Below are 18,490 nucleotides of genomic sequence, written 5' to 3' on the forward strand. Positions count from 1 at the left end.
ATTGCATGGAAAGTGCCCTACTAGGAAAAGGAGAGTAAGTTCTAAAATGTGGAAGTAGGTGCATAGCTTGGAAACATCCCCCCTGTGCTGCCATTAGTTCCAGTAGATTGTTCACTGGCAGCCTAAATTGATTTCTTTGCTGCTGTGAAAGCTGCCACGAAAAGTCTCTGGTCACCAGAGCTCCCTGCTTCTTCCAGCACATCTCTGGCTCCTTCCCTGCCCCAGTCACTGCTGTAGGAGGATCCTATATACACTGAGCCTAAAACTTTTCCAAGCCTTCTTAGTGCAGTTGGCAGCGTGTCAGTCTCATAATCTGAAGTTCCTGAGTTCAAGCCTCAGAGAAGGCAATGGTTTTTGCTCCCTGCTTCAGATTTTCTACAGGAAATCAGAGAAAAGAAACTAGAGGAGAGTGGTTTCTAGACATCCTCCCACCCATCTCACACACACACACACACAGACTTTTCTAGGGCATTTTCTTTTCCTTCTCTATGGACCTTGTATTTTTCACAGAGCAAAATAAAACAAAAACATGCAAGTCCAAGCCTAATACAGTATGAAACTCAATACAGATCAAATCTCACCCTCAGAGATCTTTCAATAAGCTTCTTTTGCAGACTAGACTTATTTTATGTCTGGGTCCAATCTTTTCACCTTGTATAGTCCGTGTTCCAGCTCAGGTGGTAGCTAGGGGATGTCTCATGACTGCAGCATGTTTGTTCAGTTCCACCCCCTTATACAGCTTTGGTACAAGGCAGGAATTCTTTGTCTCTCTCCTGAGGAAGAGCCCCAGGTTTAAGATGGATTCCTGTACCAGGGGACATGGTCACATGTCCTGTGAGACCCCCCCAAGCCTTCATTCTTCCTGGCCTGACTCACAGATGGTGCAGGACAGAGCCATCTCCAGTCAATTGTCCTGGTTAATAGGAGCCATCAAGAGTCCAAACCGCTATTAATGGCCCACACTTTGCATCATTACAACAGGACCTCAGAGTTATAGTTCATATTTCTAGTTTCAGATACAGGAATGATCGGTTCATACAAATAGGATGAACACACACAGTAGATTATAAGCTTTGTAATGATACCTTACAAGAGACCTTTTGCATGAAGCATAGTCCAGTCACTTTATATTCACACTCATTAGCATATTTTCATAAAATCCTATGGAGTGCAACGTCACAGCTGGGAAAGGGTTTTACTGCAGCACCTGGGAGCAGTTGAGTTTCATGTTCAGGCTGTGGTATGAGTTCCTCCAGGTTTCTCGTAAGCACAAAGGGACCTTGGCGGGTACTCTCGATACAGGAATGGCCCCGACACGATAAAGTGATGGGAACTGCATTTCCCTTTTTCTGTTTGTGATTTCGTTTTGCTTTGTAGAACTGTGTTTTCTCAGGGATTTGATATTTAACTGAAAAAAGAATAAGGCCTCAGGGTGCCGGATGGAGGAGCAGGCTGGGGCAAGGACTGCTAAGAGAGCGAGAGTAGCAGGTATTCTGTATTGTTTCCTGCCCTCATTTTCATGACTAGTTTCTCTTCTGCATGAAATTTGCTTCATTTATGTGTAAGCCTGGCTAGCTCAGTTGGTAGAACATCAGACTTTTAATCTGAGGGTCCAGGGTTCAAGTTCCTGGTAAGGTAAAAAGGGAACAGTTCCCCACAAAAGGAAAGAAAGCATCTCTCCAAGGTGTTACTTGACATCACCTTTTTCCCCAGGACTTGGCTTTTCACTAGGAAGGGCCATGTACTGCCTGGGACTGAAGGGGAAACTTCCTCACGTGCCCACTGGCCTCTCAGTCTGGTTTAAGAAAGGCCTCTGGGAGCTGCAGCAAACTGCTGCAGGCCAACTTGGTGAGCAAAGGCAGGGCTGCCCGCACAGGGTCATCCTCACCAGAGCTCGGCAGAGGTCTGGGGGTTCCCTATTGGTCCCATGGTGTAAGGGCAGCACTCGGGACTTTGAATCCTGCAATCTGAGCTGAAGTCTCGGTGGGATCTGAGGACAATTCCTGTGCCACAAACCCTGCTGGGTCTTCCAAGGCTCTGTCTTGCTCTCTCAAAGGCCATGAAAGCCTGTCTTTTACCCGCTAGCTGTTGTGACTTGAGCACAAGAGGGGACGTTTGATCCAGAAGCCTGGCCGTGCCTGGAGTCCTGTAGGGAAGGATGCGAGCTCCATTTCCTCTGAGTCCTGAAGCTGGGCTGCAGCCTGGCCTAGGAGGCAGCCCTATTGGTTGACCTACTGGCCCAAAGTCACTTGGGCGGTGTTGTCTTTCCCCAGGGATGCTGAAGGGCCTAAGGGAGGGAGGCTCAATACTCCCCCCTATCAGTCAGGGCGGAAGAGGAGGGCTTCAAGAGTTTGCAGGTTGATGGCTGGGCCTTCTAGCCTTCGGTTGGGGATGAGGTGGGGAACTCGAACTGGGAGAAATGGTTGCTGGCCTGTGAGGAATGGCTCAGCCGGTGGCGTAAGGGGACCTTGTCATTAACCTCAGCCATGTGTTTCCCCCTGCTCCACGAATGCTGCTGAGACCGAACACGATGGCCTTCCACTTCTTGTGGGGCCATAGGATGTCCCTACCTAGTCAGGAGAAGTGCGGCTTTTCTGCTGTATTAGAAATGGTGGTTGGGCCTGGTGGGCTTTGAAGCCTTGTACGGCTCTACTTTTTTGTTTTTCAATTTTCAGTGGGTGGCTGAGCTGGAGGGCAGGTCAGGCCCAAGGGGAATGATGGGACAACCATAAAGAACCCAACTGACTCTTCCGATATGGCCGTATTTTTTTTACCCCACTGGGTGCAGCACCGGGTATGGGATGGCCGATAGTGGCGGAAGGGGGAGGAGATTAGGAAGGCCCCCGCCCCCCCCCTGTGTTCTTCTATTCCCACCTTACATCCTACAGGATTTTCAGTGGGTGGCTAGGTGGAAGGTGCTCCCAGGATGGCTTCATCCGCAACAGTGGCCACCCTCACAGCAGTGGCAGCCACAGCAGCAAGGCCCCCCCTTCGGCTCAGTCTGAACAGAGGTCAATGTACCACTGGGTGAGACAGGCCAATTTTAGGGAGCTTCCTCTGAAGGTGAGCAACTGTCCCCAGAACTTACTGACAGGAGCTTTAAAGTATTTGCAAATGTGCATGGCCGGCATGTGCAGAGCAAAGGCTGCCCGGGGCACTGTGTCAGGCTCTGGCACCGCTCGAGACAATGGACCATCTTCAGCCACCAGGCGACCCAGGATCTAAGGCAGGAATGGGGAGAGGAAGCAAGTCAAGCTGAGCAAGGCAGGCAAAAATTCATCTCGCATTCATGGGCTCTCGCAATGATGCTCTTTTTGTGTGCCAGGGCTGACAAAAACCTCCCAGACAGAGAAGCAGCAGGCCAAAAAAGCAGCAGGGGTATTCTATCTGCTATCCAAGATCCATAAACGTAGAAATCCTGGATGCCCCATCATTTCAGGCAATGGCACCCTGACAGCAGGATTGTCTGGCTGTGTAGACTCCCTCCTCAGGCCCTACACTAACAGCACTCCCAGCTATCTTCGAGACACCACTGACTTCCTGAGGAAACTACAATCCATTGGTGATCTTCCAGAAAACACCATCCTGGCCATTATTTATGTGGAAGGCCTCTACACCAATGTTCCACACAAAGATGGACTACAAGCCGTCAGGAACAGTATCCCCGATAATGTCACGGCAAACCTGGTGGCTGAACTTTGTGACTTTGTCCTCACCCATAACTATTCCAGATTTGGGAACAATGTTTACCTTCAAGTCAGCGGCACTGCTATGGGTACCCTCATGGCACCACAGTATGCCTTCATTTTTATGGCTGACTTAGAACAACGCTTCCTCAGCTCTCATCCTCTAATGCCCCTACTCTACTTGCGCTACACTGATGACATCTTCATCATCTGGACCCAAGGAAAAGAAAACCCTTGAGGAATTCCACCATGATTTCAACAATTTCCATCCCACCATCAACATAAACCTGGACCACTCCACACAAGAGATCCACTTCCTGGACACTACTGTGCTAATAAGCGATGGTCACATAAACACCACCCTATACCAGAAACATATTGACTGCTATGCTTACCTACATGCCTCCAGCTTTCATCCAGACCACATCACACAATCCATTGTCTACAGTCAAGCTCTAAAATACAACTACATATGCTCCAACCCCTCAGAAAGAGACAAACACCTACAAGATCTCTATCGAGCATTCTTACAAGTACACTACCCACCTGCTGAAGTGAAGAAACAGATTGACAGAGTCAGAAGAGTACCCAGAAGTCACCTACTACAGGACAGGCCCAACAAAGAAAGTAACAGAACCCCACTAGCCGTCACCTTCAGCCCCCCAACAAAAACCTCTCCAGTGCATCATCAACGATCTACAACCTACCCTGAAGGACGATCCCTCACTCTCACAGATCTTGGGAGACAGGCCAGTCCTTGCTTACAGACAGCCCCCCAACCTGAAGCAAATACTTACCAGCAACCAAACAATAGAAACACTAACCCAGGAACCTATCCTTGCAACAAAGCCCGTTGCCAACTCTACCCACATATCTATTCAGGGGACACCATCATAGGACCTAATCACATCAGCCACACTATCAGAGGCTCATTCACCTGCACATCTACCAATGTGATATATGCTATTATGTGCCAGCAATGCCCCTCCACCATGTATATTGGCCAAACCAGACAGTCTCTACGTAAAATAATAAATGGACATAAATCACATGTCAAGAATTATAACATTCAAAAACCAGTGGGAGAACACTTCAATCTCCTGGTCACGCATTTACAGACCTAAAAGTCGCAATATTACAACAAATAACCTTCAAAAACAGACTCTCATGAGAGACTGCTGAAGTGGAATTAATTTGCAAAGTGGACACCATTAAATTAGGCTTGAATAAAGACTGGGAGTGGATGGGTCATTACACAAAGTCAAACTATTTCCTCATGTTTATTTGTCCTCCTACTGTTACTCACACCTTCTTGTCAACTGTTGGAAATGTGCCGTCCTGATTATCACTACAAAAGGTTTTTTTCTCCTGCTGATAATAGCTCACCTTAACTGCTCACTTTCGTTATAGTTTGTATGGCAACACCCATTTTTTTTCATGTTCTCTGTATATATATATATATATCTTCCTGCTGTATTTCCACTGCATGCATCCGATGAAGTGGGTTTTAGCCCAGCAAAGCTTATGCTCAAATAAATTTGTTAGTCTCTAAGGTGCCACAAGTACTCCTCTTTCTTTTTGCAGATAAATGAATGGAGGTTAAGTCCATGAATGGCTATTAGCCAGGATGGGTAAGGAATGGTGTCCCTAGCCTCTGTTTGTTAGAGGGTGGAGATGGATGGTAGGAGAGAAATCACTTGATCATTACCTAACAGAAGTTTTGCAGCATGAGCTTTCGTGGGTGAATACCCACTTCTTCGGATGCAAGCACTGCTTGCATCCGAAGAAGTGGGTATTCACCCACGAAAGCTCATGCTGCAAAACTTCTGTTAGTCTATAAGGTGCCACAGGATTCTTTGCTGCTTCTACAGAACCAGACTAACACGGCTACCCGTCTGATACTTGATCATTACCTGTTCAGTCCCTCTGGGGCACCTGGCATTGGCCACTGTTGGCAGATAGGATGCGGGGTTGGATGGACCTTTGGTCTGACCCAGTATGGCCATTCTTATGTTCTTATGAAGGGAGGGGCAAAGGCTTCTGACAGAGTTTCTGTAGTGTAGTGGTTAGCACGTTTGCCTAACACGCAAAAGGGCCCTGGTTCGAAACCAGGCAGAAACATGCAGGCTTAATTTTCCAAGCTCCTACTGGCCTATTCCCTGCTGTTGTAGAAGCAGCAGTGATTTCTATGCTCAGAAGGTCTGTTATACTTCCCCTGCTCCCACTTTTGTCTCCTCTCCCTCTCTGAATGCCTGTGAAGTGGCTTTTCCCCTCCCCCGCCCCCCTGGAATGCTCGTGGGATGAATGTTCTGGTTGAAGAGCAGAAGAGCTCCCAGGTAGACAAGGTGTCTGGGACGCTAATTAGGCAGCGATCACACACCCAGAGCATGGACACTGCCCAAGGTGGAGTGTGACCAACCAGATGCAGCCAAGTCATCTCTAGTCACAGGCCATGAGGTGCAGGTCCTTAAAAAGGGAAGGGGCCCTGTGCTCAGGAGAGCACTCACAAGCTTGTATCTCCAGTGAATGCCCTTTGCCCGGACTGCCTGGCCAGTGGTTCTCTGCGTTGTATTTCATCGTGCCTCAGGAAGACTTACCTTCATCGCACCGTCCATACCTGTGCTGTGGGACACTTACCTTGCAGAATCCTGACATCTCCAGTGCTGTGCCTGTCCTGGGAGCGTGAGTATGCAAGTGTGTGTGTGACACCCCCCCCCCCCCCCGCTTCTTCTTTTGAGCTTAGCTGTCAGTATAATAAACGTGCTGCTTTCTGCCAAACTCTGGTGGGTCATTAGCTTATTAGCTGGCCCAATTTTGGGTAACACCTGCGATAAACTCAACACCTGCAAGATAACGGGTGGTGAAATGAGCTGGGAAAAAGCCTTGGCATCAGCAGGGGAAAGCTAGAGGACCTTGGCCAGTCACCTTTTGAAGCCTTGTGGCTTGGTCTCCTCTGCCCTGGGAGGTTGGCCTATGGCGGCCGGTTCTTCCTGCTGGCCTCCTCTGTGTGACTTGCCAAAGAAGGAAGTGAGGCAGCAATGGGGCAAAAGAGGAAAGTCGAGCTGAGGAAGGCAGGGCAGACGCTAAGTGCCTCAGTGCGGCTAAGTGGGGTTAGTAGAGCACCACCAGTCGTTCTGCAAAGCCTGGGGAGGTGCAGTTGGCTGCTGGGAGGTAGAATCCTGTGCCTGCCTCTTGGCTTCCCAGGGATGGCTACTTGCAGCCCAGGAGAAGAAGGACAGTTCTGGGTGAAAGGAAGACAAGCAAAGCTCTGGGAGGAAATTTGGGTGCGGGGTGCAGGCTCTGTGCTGGGGGAGGGGGTTGGGGTACAGGCGGGGTGGCGCTTACCCTGGGCACTGCAGCTCCCAAAGTGACTGGTACACAAAACCCTCCGGCAGCAGGTCCTAGGTGGGCGGGGCCAGGGGGTCTCCGTGTGCCGCTGCCTGCAGGCGCCGCCCCCAGAGCTCCCATTGGCTGCAGTTCCTGGCCAATGGGCACTGCGGAGTTGGTACTCGGGGCAGAGGCAGTGAATGGAGACAGTCCCCCGCCCCAGGGGATGCTGGGACGTGCCAACCACTTCTGGGAGCGGCACGGAGGGACGGAGGCAGAGTGGGCAGGGAGCCACCTTAGTGCTGCTGGCACATCTCTGCACACTGATGTGGGGAGGGGAGCAGAGGGCCTCCATGTGCTGCCTGGGGTAGGGGCAGAGCACAGAGCTGCCTCCCCTCCTGGGTCTATTACAGGAGTGGGTGGGTGGGGTCTTTTGGCCTGCAAGGTGCAGCAGGTCGGACTAGATGATCACATTGGTCCCTTCTGACCTTAAGGGCTCTGAGTCTAAAAGGGAGAGGGAAGTAAAGATTTTTTTTTTAAATAAACCAAACATTGTAATACCAGATAACTCCAACAGCTCATTGTACAGTCCCACCCCTTTCTTCCTCCACTGTGTGTTGAATGACCTGCAGGACATCGATTCTCTCATTTCATTGATAAACTGATACAACGTGACTGAAATAAAACCAATTCCCAGTAGAGAAAATGTCACATCCTTGCATTGGCTGGGAATCGAACCCAGGTCAACTGCTTGGAAGGCAGCTATGCTCACCACTATACCACCAATGCATCTGGCAAAAGTGCCCCTTATGCTTGCCCAATGAGGCTAGAGCAGCATTGAGGCACTTTTCTGCCTGTTAAAATGTACTGGATTCTCATCACTAAAAAAACACCTCCATCTTCACTTGGGTTTGAACCATCAGCCTTTCAATTAGCCACCAAAGTTGTTAATCACAGGGTATGTCTACGCTACGGGATTATTCCGATTTTACAGAAACTGTTTTTTGGAAACAGATTGTATAAAGTCAAGTGCACACGGCCACACTAAGCACATTAATAAAGTGGTGTGCGTCCATGTACGAGGCTAGCGTCGATTTCCAGAGCGTTGCATTGTGGGTAGCTATCCCATAGCTATCCCATAGTTCCTACAGTCTCCCCCACCCATTGGAATTCCGGGTTGAGATCCCAATGCCTGATGGGGCAAAAACAGTGTCATGGGTGATTCTGGGTAAATGTCGTCACTCAATCCTCCCTCCGTGAAAGAAAAGGCAGACAATCATTTCGCGCCCTTTTCCCTGGATTGACCGGGCAGACGCCATAGCACGGCAACCATGGAGCCCGTTCAGCCTTTTTTCACTGTCACCGTATGTCTACTGGATGGTGCTGACAGACGCGGTACTGCAGCGCTACACAGCAGCATCCCCTTGCCTTTTGCAAGTTAGCAAAGATAGTTACTAGCCATACCGTCCCGTCTGCTGCTTTGCAAGTTGACAATGACAGTGACCAGTCATAATGTACTGTCTGCTGTTGTCATGGGTACTCCTGGCCGGCCTCAGTGAGGTCGGCCAGGGACGCATGGACAAAAATGGGAATGACTTCCCCGGTCATTCCCTTCTTTACGTTTTGTCTAAAGGGAGAGTCAGTCCTGTCTAGACTATCAGGCAAGCCTACTAAAGAACCAGAGAGGCAAACAGCCGCTCTGGGTCAGAGCCCCAGACATCCCGCAGAAATGATGGGCTGTATGCCATTCTAGGGGGTGCCCCTGCAACAACCACACCCATTGCTTCCCTCCTCCCCCACTCCTCCTGGGCTACCGTGGCAGTTATCCCCCCATTTGTGTGATGAAGTAATAAGGAATGCAGGAATTTGAAACAACACTGACTTTATTGCCTCTGCAAGTAGAGCTCAAAGGCAGGAGGGGAGGGCAGCCTCCAGCTTGTATGATATTCCAGGCAGGACTGAATCTCCATTAGACAAAGCTTAAAGAAGAGAATGACCTGGGAGTCATTCACATTTTTGCCGAGGCGCCCCTGGGCGACCTCACCAAGGCCAGCCAGGAGCACTCACGGGACGACGATGACGCATACCAGTCCTACTGTACCGTCTGCCGTTTGGAAGGGAAGGGAAGGGGATGCTGCTGTGTAGCGCTGCAGCACCACATGTGCCAGCAGCATCCAGTAGACATACGGTGACATTGAAAAAAGGCGAGAAATGATTTTTTTCCCTTTGCTTTCACGGGGGAGGAGGGGCAATGACATATACCCTGAACCACCCGTGACAATGTTTTTGACCCTTCAGGCTTTGGGAACTCAGCCAAGAATTCAAAAGGTTTTCGGAGAGTGCGGGAACTGTGGGATAGCTACAGTCATCAGCCGCCCCTCCCTCCGTGAGTGTCCATTTCATTCTTTGGCTTTCTGGTACGCTTATCTCAGCTCCTTAAGTTTCAGCACTGTGTTGAGTCCCTGTTGTGGCCTCTGTCCATCATAGCCTGGGAGATTTTTTTCAAATGTTTTGGCATTTCGTCTTTTGGAACGGAGTTCTGATAGAACAGATTCATCTCCCCATACAGAGATCAGCTTCAGTATCTCCCCTACAGTCAGTGCTGGAGCTCTTTTTTGATTCTGGGACTGCATGGTCACCCGTGTTGATCGGCGCTCCACGCTGGGCAAACAGGAAATGAAATTCAAAAGTTCATGGGGCTTTTTCTGTTTACCTGGCCAGTGCATTCGAGTTCAGATTGCTGTCCAGAGCGGTCACAATGGTGCACTGTGGGATAGCGCCCAGAGGCCAATACCATCGAATTGTGGCCACATTAACCCTAATCTGACATGGCAATGCCGATTTCAGCGCTACTCCCCTCGTCGGGGAGGAGTACAGATACTGGTATTAAGAGCCCTTTATATCGATATAAAGGGCTTCGTTGTGTGGACGGGTGCAGGGTTAATGCGATTTAACGCTGCTCAATTCGATATAAACTCGTAGTGTTGACCAGGCCAGAGAGAGCAGCAGGTTTCCCATATTGTTTCCCGCTCTTGTTTTCTTGACTAGTTTCTCCTCTGCACCAACTTGTTGTTTTTCTTTGTGAGCCTGGCTAGCTCAGTGGGCAGAACATCAGACTTTTAATCTGAGGGTCTATGGTTCAAGTCCCTGGTCAGGTGATAAACTACTCCCCAAGATCTTACACTGTCTTGCTGGAGTCCTCTTTGATGTTACTTTTTCTCTTCAGGATTTTCCCTTTCCTCAGAAGGGCCTTTTTGTGTGTGGGTTTGAAGGGGCAACTTCCTGACAGCCCCTCTGTCCTTGCAGCCTGGAGGAATAAAGGCCTCTGGGCATAGAGCATGTTCCTCCCCTGCGCGCGCGCGCACGCACGCACGCACGCACACACACACACACACACACAGAATATCCCTAAGGAATTAGAATCACCTGCTGCCTTCCCCAGTCCTGCTGGATCCCCAAATGAAGATGCTCTTCAGCCTAAACCCATGTCCCCTCTGTTCCCAGTGCCCCTCAGACCCAACCCTCAGTCCCTCCTATGCTCACTGCTCCTCACTCCCAACCAGAGCCTGCTCCTCTTCACCCTTCTCCTCTGTCCCAACCCACAGGCCCCTTCTCCTCATGCTGCTCCTCAATCCCAATCCACGGCTCCCTCCTTCCCTCCAGCAGCAGGTGCTTCAGACCCCCTCAGGAAGATTTTCTTGCAAGGTTTTGTGTATGAGTCTGCATGTGGATTTTACAGTATGTTGGAAATAGGTTGGGTTGCTTGCCGAAATGATCACTTGGGGCTGGTGTTGGATTCCCAGTCTCCATGTTACAAGGGCAGAAGAAATAAAGGGTTGTTCTCCTTGTTGTGTGAATCGAGGGCAGCACAACTGTGCTTGGCAGACCCCGATTGAGGGACTCACCCTCAATTCAATAGCACTTGCTAGGCAGGGGACAGGGGTTCCAAAGCCAAGTGGGCTGGGGCTTGGGTCCCAATGCTAAAATTTAGGTGTTAGACCAACTTTAGGACAGGGTGGCTGTGGAGGGATGAGTGAGTCCCTAGACAACATAGTGAGTACGGGGCCTTCTTATTTTCCCCCCTTTTCCACCCAGGATGGCAGGTGAACTCTACAGAGGCACCTCTGGGCTTGCACTGACTAAGGACAACAGCTGTGAGTGGGGTGCAGAGAGGGGATGGCTCATGTTAAAGGACTTTTGGTTGCTGGACTTACGAACCGTAGGGAGAAGGACACTGTCCAGCTTATCTGGGGGTGGGTCTTTCCCTCATGGTTTATGTTTGTGTGTTGGGGCTGCTGACATGACTTCTACTAACCCTAGGCTTACATTGCAGTGTAGACATATCCTGAGAGGGCATCTATACTGTGACAAAATCCCGCTGGCCTGGATGGTCTGATTTGGGCTCCTGGGGTTCAGGTTGTGGAGCTAAAAACTACAGCGTAGACACACTGTCTGCCCATAGCTTTGCTTGTGTTTGGATTCTGCAAAGCAGAAGAGCATGTGAGGTTTTCCTTGCAAGCTCGTGTGTGTGTGTGTGTGTGTGTGTGTGTGAGAGAGAGAGAGAGAGAATCTTTGGCCAGGTCTGCACTACAAGGTTACTTCAGCATCATTATATTGCTCAGATGTGTGCAAAACACACAACGCTCCCTCGGTCAGCAGTTTTTGGCTGGTGCACACACTGCAATACCACATCTGGCGACAAAATTGCCCTGATTTGGTGACAAAATAAAACCACCTCGATGAGAGGCCTAGAGCTTTTTGCAGCAAACTTAAAGTGACAAATGTCAGTGTAAATGCTGCTGGTCATTATATCACCATAACTGGCCTCCACCAATATCCCACCATGCCTGCTGTGAACTCACCTGCCCTGCATTCCTGCTACAGAGGCTGGGCCCCTCCCCTTTCATAGCTCCAGAAAGTTCTGACAGCTGAGCCACTATCTATACCGGGATTAGCTTGATAGAACTGCATTGCCAGCCTAAGTAATGTATTTACACCAACCTAATTTTGTAGTGTAGACCTGTCCAAAGAATGACACACACACCTTGGGAGCAAAACTTCATCTGCTCCTCTGCTTTATAGAATAAAAACACGAACAACACTTGTCAGGGCCTAGTGGGGATTGGCAGAGAGTCAGGTGTGGGCCATCTTTATCCCAGGAGAGATGGACTCTAAGGGTACATCTCCATTGCAATGTAAGCCCAGGTGTGGCACGCTGTGCTCAGAGCAGCACCTGGATGCCCCATATTCACCACTCTCATATAATGATGACATGGTTTGTTCAAAGCCTGCCTTGTGACGTATCATTTAAAAAGTCTTGATCTGTTGAACATTAATATCGTGTTGGATTGTGTGTGCTCGCATTGGTTGGGAAGTTATGAAGTTTTGCTCTGTGTGTGTTACTGAGATATGTTATGAGGTTGAGAAATGCCCCCCACCAGCCTTTCAGGTGTGACAAGGGAGGAGCCAGACTCGCTGCTGGCCCATTGAAGGGATCCACACTCCCAAAGACTATCCCAGGAACCGTGTACAATGCAGACTTCTCCGAGATAGCACAAAAACAATGGACACTGCTTGACTCACATGGTAACAAAGGAGCTTCCTAGCAAGTTGGAAGAAACTATGAAAGAGGGGAAGAGACATCATGACTTGGCCTCTCTCCCCCACAACTCAGCAGCTGGAAACACACCTGGAGGACAAAGACTGAACTGAACTGATTCAGAAATCAGAAGAGAATAATAACAATAATACTTGCAAACCAAAGTCCCCAAACAGACTAGTATTAGTTTTTCAGCAGAAAATTTTCAGTTTGGGGAATTTTGTTTTCTCAGTCAGACCTTGCCAAGGGAAGCAGGGAGAAAATGTTGGAGTTGCCTCCTTCAGAACAGCTTGGCCTAGACACTAGCTCTGGTTCACTGCTCTGGCCTTGCTCGGGGTGAGGGAATTTTAATAATTTGGGCAGGTCCCAGGGTGTTTGGGGGAGATGATGAGGATGTTCCCTTTTGAGATAAAAACTAAGAAATACAGCACTAGAGAATTTCTTTTTTAAAGAAATCTGGGATTTAGACATTTTATTTAAAGCAAGGGAGTTCTGAGTTTCTGAGAAGGTTTTTGTTTGCAAGAAGCAACATTGTTTGAGCTGTCATTGTACCAAAGGGGGAGATGGTTGTCTACAAAGGAGGGGTGAAAACTAAATGCCTCTGATGAGGATGGGATTTGAACCCATGCGTGCAGAGGACAATGGATTAGCAGTCCATCACCTTAACCACTCGGCCACCTCATCTGAGCTGTTAGAAAACTGGACAGGAGGAGAAATCTAAGGCCAGCAGAGCTACGGACAATAAGGAGTTTTTAAATACTAAGCGGAAGCAGGGGCTGAATGAGCTCCCCCCTCACATCTAGTGAGGAGCTCGGGGAAAGACTTCAGGAACAGACCGTGTTTGCATAGACACACCTACTCTGCCTAGGTATGCAGCATGATGGGGCCGCTTTCCCAAAATGACCCGTTTTGGCTGGTGGCAGGTTACAAATCACTTTAGGAGTGAATAGAATGAAATGTTATTATCCTTCCTACATGAGTGAAGGGCAGCAGAACAGACCTAGTCCGTCCTGATGGAGGGGTCAGTGGGTGAGGAATAGCTTTTATTGGACTGCATAGATGTGATTGAGAACATCACCCTAAACCAGTGGTCCCCAAACATTTCACACTGTGCCCTCTTAGCCATGGCTGTGGACCCTCAGAAGGTGCGATCAAGATCTCGGGTTGGGAGTGGGTCTGTTGCTTGCAGGGGAGAGGGGTGCAGACAGAGGTAAGGGGGTCGAGGCTGAGCTGGGAGCAGGAGGCCCAGGGTGGGGTTGGGGAAGAGCTGGGGCAGAGTGGGGCTGAGTGCTGCTCCCTCCATGGGGGCTGGCTCACGCCCTGAGGTGCCCCCATGAATGTTCCTCTGTGTCCCCCTAGGAGTCATGCCCCACATTTTGGGAACCACTGAACCCTACTTGCTAATCAGCGGCTAGTGATGCCAAATCCGAGGGAAAGGGAGAACAAGTGCGGGGCCCCAGCACTGGAGCCATGTGAAGGGGCTGCAGGAGAGGGGCAATGGCTGGTGGCCCAGGGAGTTAAGGGCAAAGGGGGCACAGGAGGGGGCAGGAGTTAGGGGTGAAGGAGGCGCAAGGGTTGGGAGTGCAGGAGCTAGCGGTAAAGGGGGAGTGGGGATCATCCAGGGGCAATGGGGAAATACCAAAGTACAAGCTTTGCCCAGGGCACCATTTCCCCTAACGCTGGTCTGAACAAACCATTGGAAATGACCCTTCAGTGAGACCAGAACCATCGTGTAGAAAAGCCCCTTTGTTATGTGGTGGTGGCTGAGGGCTTAGGGAGATGGGTTAGAAAGCAACACGCATTTGTCTGTAGAAGTTTGATTCTTGCCTGCTAGACAAGGCTGGTGTGTGGTGTCTCCATGGCTGTACTTTCCGTCTCTGATCTGCCACAGGGAGCCAAGTCTAGACATATTCAGAGGCTCTATGCCAGGGTTTCTCAAACTTCCTTTCACTGCATCCCCCTTCTGCCAAAAAAAACCAACAACTTACTACATGGCCCTGAAAAGAGGGACCAAGCCCCTTCACACTGGGCAGAGGCAGAGGAGACAAAGCCTGAGCCCTGCCCCACTTAGGGGAGGGCAAAACCAGAGCTTGAGGGATTCAGCCCTGGGTGGTGGGGCTCAGACTTTTGGCTTCAGCTCCAGGCACCGACAAGTCTAATGCCAGCCCTGGCAACCCCATTAAATCAGAGTCACATCCCACTTTGGGGTCCTGACTCAGAGTTTGAGAACCACTGCTCTATGCTGAGGGGAGAGAGTTTTCCTGTGGGTGCAGTTATGCCACTTTGCAAGAGGTGGCAGCTATGTCAGTGGGAGAAGCTATATCGGTGGGTGTGCAAGCTGTGGTGTTTGCCACATTTAAGAAGTTTAATCAAACCCCATTTTTAAAACCACCTGTGGTCTGGGAATGGCAAAGGACCTCAATGAAGCAGGGTTTGTCCTTCTCAGGTCATTGTGGCTGTATAGCTCAGTGGTAGAGTGCTTAACTGCAGCTTAAGTGATCCTCAAGTGGTCAGATTAGATGCTCTAATCGTCTCTTCTGGCCATAAAGTTGACTACTTTCTGAAAAACTGAGTGTAGCATTGGGAGCAGCGTCTGATGTTTTCCTGTCTATCCGGCTTGCTTCCTAGAACGAACGCTCCTTGAGTGGGGTGATCCACAGGGAGTAGCTCAAACCTCCAAAGTGCCTGGGCAGGGGCAGGACATTAGCACAGCAAGGGAGGGATGTGGCAGTGACATCACAAAGGCCTTTTGCAGGACCTCAGACTATTGGTCAAAGGTGGTGGGGAAGTGGTGACCTCACAGAGAGATGCTGACATCAGCCAGGCAGGACAGGGGCGAGGGGCCAGGGAAACCTCAGAGACCCCTGTGGCTTTGCTTCAGCAAGTCTCCTTCTCCAGGTCTCTCTTTGAGGACTGAGAGAGTATTCGGGTTCACGGACGTGAGCGCCAGGAGGAACCTCTTTCGAGTTTTCTCCTTCCCTTTTAGTGATTTTACTAGAAAACAGCCGTCCCTGTTTAGAAGGTAAGAGCCTCCTCGAGGTCTGAAACCTTTTCGGTCTGATCCATCTGGTGACAGTTGAATTCTAGGCATGGAAAACACGAGCTTAAGGAGGCAGAATTTTATTTCACACTTGGGATTTTGTCCCATAGAATCAGTGGGGACATTAGGGTTTGTCCTTTTTGTTTCACCTTTTCCTCCATCCATCCCTCCCTCCTTTCTCTTCATCTCTTGCTTCTTTTGTCCTTTCTCCTGTTCCCCTCCCAACACCAGGAGCGAGGTGTGTGTGTGTGTGTGTGTGTGTGTTGCAGGGGAGTGCTCGGCAGCTCCCACTCTGGGAGGTCCATCCAAAAATGTGGGGCTGAAATAGTGCTTGGGCAGTGATCCCCACCGGTGACCTGGGCCATCCTTTGGGCTCTCTGGTGAGAACCCTCAGCCTCCCGTCCTGTCTCTACCCTGATTGGCTGAGCAGGGGGTTATTGACAGGGAGGAGACTCAGGTCCTTGTTGTTCTCTTTTAAGACCAAGGAAATAAGTCATAACCAGTTCTATGTTTGATGAATTTTGCTGCTTCTCTGCATTAATTGTCTCTGAGCAGTTCATGATTCTCTCTAACATTGCAGTTCTCCTCAAATACTTGCTGAATAATTACTGTGCACTGTTGTTGGTCTGGAGCTCATCTGAGAGCACTTTATTCAGGTCATTCAACGTCTGAAATTCAAGATCTGATGGTTAGTTTGAAAATCAGGGCTCTTGTGTCCTACTCCCAACTCTTCCACTGACTGGCTGTGTGACCTAAGACAAGTCAATTCTCCTTTCTCAGCCTTAGCTTCTCCCTCTTTCAAGTAGGGATACTAATGATCCGCTCCTACCAGGGCCGACTCCAGGCCCCAACATGCCAAGCACATGCTTTGGGCGGCATGCCGCAGGGGGCGCTCCACTGGTTGGTGGGAGGGCGGCAGGCGGCTCCAGTTGACCTCCCGAGGCGTGCCTGCGGATGCTCCACCGGAGCCGCGGGACCAGCAGACACTCCGCAGGCACGTCTGCAGGAGGTCCACCAGAGCCGTGGGACCGGCGACCGCCAGAGCGCCCCCCGCGGAGTGCTGCCATGCTTGGGGCGGCAAAATTCCTAGAGCCACCCCTGGCTCCTACCTACCTCACGGTAGGTGGAGGCAGGGCTGGCTCTAGGTTTTTTGCCTCCCCAAGCAAAAAAAATTTTGTCTGCCCCCCGCATCTCCTTGCTGCCTGAGCCCTGGGCTCTCCCCTCCCCACACCTGCGCCCCCTGCCTCCCCAGCTCTGGGTCTCCCACCACTCGCACCCCCCTGGTGCCACAGCCCTGGGCTCTACCCCCTGACCCTCACATCCCTGCCAAGCCAGCCCTGGGCTCTCCCCCACACACATCCTGTGCTGCCCCAGCTCTCGACTCTCTCCTTCCCCCCTACCAGTGCTCCCCCACCCACACCTGCCCTGCTGCCCCAGCCCTGGGCTCCTCCCCCCACTTGCACCCTCCTTCCGCCCCAGCCCTGGGTCACTGGTAACTTGCTCCCAGTTTAATAGAATAGAAAAAAGAGAGGATTGAATGTGTAACAGGGAATTTGGTAAATCTTCGTTATTTTAGTTTTGCAACAGGCTCCTGTCCACCCCCAGTAGAGTTTTCAGTCCCAATGGCAACTTACTTACCAAATGTAACACAGACTAGTCCATGCCTCCCAAGTGGACGTGGTTCTTGTTCTTCTGCACATTGTAGCCCATGGAGGCCAAGGACCTGCAAATGTGTCTTCATGGGCCTTTGTTTCATTGATGAAAACAAACCTAGACAAGAGGATTGGAACTGATTTCATTGGAGGGACATGTTTGCTAGGTTTTTATGCATTTGCACAGGAAAATGTTGAGTGTTTCTGTTCATTTCAGGCATCCCTAGTCAGTGGAGCTCCTGAACATAATGAAAATGGAAATAATTGTTTTTGTTGAAGGACCAGGTTTTCAAGGGGATACTTGGGTTTGAACCAAGGACTACCTGATTTGCAGTCAAACATTCTACCACTGAGTTCTACTCCCTGACATTTGTGTGGGCAAGTCAGTGATCTTAAGGATCTTGAAACCTGAGAGTGGCGTTCGTTTCTTCCACACCAGTATTGCTGTCTGTGCATCCCGGAGCTATAGGGTGAGTGGGGAAGGCCCACAACTAGCTTGTCAGTATCAGCAAAGGAGCAGCCGACATCAGGACCAACGAGACGTGCTGGTGGCCCATTAAGAAGAATCCACTCTCCCAGAGACTTCTCGGCGAGGGCACGGTACACAATGGGGGCTACCTACCCGCCACGTCCCAGCAAGGGTCTTTCTAGTCCCACTTTAGTGTTACCCAATTTCTAATCAGTCTTTGGCCCAGATTCCCTCCCTGAGCGGCACCAGCACATACCTGGGCCCCCTGCTAGTGTTAAATCTGCCTTGAGCTGGGACCCAGCTTGGCAAAGAGCCTGCAGCCCCCTCTGTGCTGGGGAGTGAGAGCAGCCCTGGCACTGGGCAGGGCAGCCCTGAGGGAATGAACCCAATGTGCCCATGAGGCCCTGATCCAGAACCTCTGCCAGGCAGCTTGTGCTGCTCGGGCGTCTCTAGTCTCCAGTGAGGATTCAAAGCTTCTCTGCTCCAGGGGAACCCCTGGGGGAGGGAGGCAGGGCTCCTGCAGGATAAATCTTCCTGCCGGCAGAGCTCCGGTCCCCTCCTCATGGGCACAGGGCGCTGCACACGGCACCCACCACATGCACACACCCCTTTGTGGGGAGAATCAGCTCTGGGATATTGGGGTCAACCCCCCCCCACCTCCTCCCTGCAAACCTTCTCCTGGCTTCAGTGAGGGAAGGGGGGCGTGAGGGGCTAGTG

At 50.6% G+C, this 18,490-nt stretch overlaps 4 non-coding genes across 4 annotated transcripts; 2 read left to right on the top strand and 2 right to left on the bottom strand.

Annotated features, from left to right (window-relative positions):
• Positions 1-274: 274 nt before the first annotated feature.
• Positions 275-347, top strand: TRNAM-CAU. Its single transcript has one exon. It is a non-coding gene; the product is annotated as a tRNA-Met (tRNA).
• Positions 348-5,734: 5,387 nt separating this feature from the next.
• TRNAV-AAC lies at positions 5,735-5,807 on the top strand. Its single transcript has one exon. It is a non-coding gene; the product is annotated as a tRNA-Val (tRNA).
• A 1,923-nt stretch (positions 5,808-7,730) lies between these two features.
• TRNAG-UCC lies at positions 7,731-7,802 on the bottom strand. The gene has a single exon. It is a non-coding gene; the product is annotated as a tRNA-Gly (tRNA).
• Positions 7,803-13,214: 5,412 nt separating this feature from the next.
• On the bottom strand, positions 13,215-13,296 carry TRNAS-GCU. The gene has a single exon. It is a non-coding gene; the product is annotated as a tRNA-Ser (tRNA).
• Between the last annotated feature and the right edge of the window lie 5,194 nt (positions 13,297-18,490).

Source organism: Mauremys mutica, unplaced genomic scaffold (assembly GCF_020497125.1).
Source record: "Mauremys mutica isolate MM-2020 ecotype Southern unplaced genomic scaffold, ASM2049712v1 Super-Scaffold_1559, whole genome shotgun sequence".
Taxonomy (NCBI): domain Eukaryota; kingdom Metazoa; phylum Chordata; order Testudines; family Geoemydidae; genus Mauremys; species Mauremys mutica.